The sequence below is a fragment of the Pseudopodoces humilis genome, chromosome 8 (assembly GCF_049639895.1).
Source record: "Pseudopodoces humilis isolate 2021_Gansu_Grassland_sample_001 chromosome 8, ASM4963989v1, whole genome shotgun sequence".
NCBI classification, from domain to species: Eukaryota; Metazoa; Chordata; class Aves; order Passeriformes; family Paridae; genus Pseudopodoces; species Pseudopodoces humilis.
The window spans coordinates 700,104-701,194 of NC_142207.1; the positions used below are offsets into that span (position 1 = coordinate 700,104).

Here is a 1,091-nt window from a genome sequence, read left to right on the forward strand (position 1 = left end):
GACCAAAACCAACAGTCGGGACAGACTCTGTGGGGTGTACGATGGGTGCATGATACACTTTCCCAGGTTTTTTTTTAATCCTTTAGCGGGAAAATATACAACGGTTAGTACTGACTTTTAAAACACTTTTTCCCCTGGGAATGACGGCTGAAAGCGCTGCGTGAGCCGTGGGGCTGGGACACAGAACGGAGCGGGCGGGCATCGGTGACACCGCGTGCGCTGCTTCAGCCAGGGGCGGGGGGAGTGCAGCGAGCGCGCATTGGTGGTTCAGTGGTAGAATTCTCGCCTGCCACGCGGGAGGCCCGGGTTCGATTCCCGGCCAATGCAACTCCCTTTTGCCGCCGGACGTGCCGCCGCCTTTTGTGGCCGCTGCGCTTCCATTTTCCCCGGGGGCTCTCGGGCGGGAGGCAGCGGCGCCGGGCCGGCCGGGCCGGGGAGTGCGGGCGGTGCGGTGCCGGTCTGGCCCGGCGGAACCGGCGGCCGCACGGAGAGACGGGAAAAAAAAAAAAAAGCAAATGAAAAAATAAAAGGGAGGCGCCTGGAGATGCCGGGGATTGAACCCGGGACCTCACACATGCGAAGCGCGCGCTCTACCACTGAGCTACATCCCCGGCTGCGAGCGCCTCACGCCGGCCGCCCTCAAATGGAGGGAGGGCAGGGGCCTGTCCCACCGTCCGGCCCGGCCCGGCCCGGCCCGGATCACACAACTCCCTCTGCCCGCACCGGGACACGGGCACGGAGCGGGACACGGGCACAGAACCCCTGCAGCAGCACCGGGACACGGGCACGGAGCGGGACACGGGCACAGAACCCCTGCAGCAGCACCGGGACACGGGCACGGAGCCCCGGCAGCAGCACGGCCCCGTCCGTGTGCGGGGAGCAGCAGGGAGAGCCTCGGGAGGAGCAGGGAGAGCCTCGGGAGGAGCAGGGAGAGTCTCGGGAGCAGCAGGGAGAGCCTCGGGAGGAGCAGGGAGAGCCTCGGGATGAGCAGGGAGAGCCCCGGGATGAGCAGGGAGAGCCTCGGGAGCAGCAGGGAGAGCCTCGGGAGGAGCAGGGAGAGCCTCGGGAGGAGCAGGGAGAGCCTCGGGAGG

At 66.9% G+C, this 1,091-nt stretch overlaps 2 non-coding genes across 2 annotated transcripts; one reads left to right on the top strand and one right to left on the bottom strand.

Annotated features, from left to right (window-relative positions):
- Window positions 1-256: 256 nt before the first annotated feature.
- On the top strand, window positions 257-327 carry TRNAG-GCC (transfer RNA glycine (anticodon GCC)). The gene has a single exon. It is a non-coding gene; the product is annotated as a tRNA-Gly (tRNA).
- Window positions 328-539: 212 nt separating this feature from the next.
- On the bottom strand, window positions 540-611 carry TRNAA-CGC (transfer RNA alanine (anticodon CGC)). Its single transcript has one exon. It is a non-coding gene; the product is annotated as a tRNA-Ala (tRNA).
- Window positions 612-1,091: the final 480 nt, after the last annotated feature.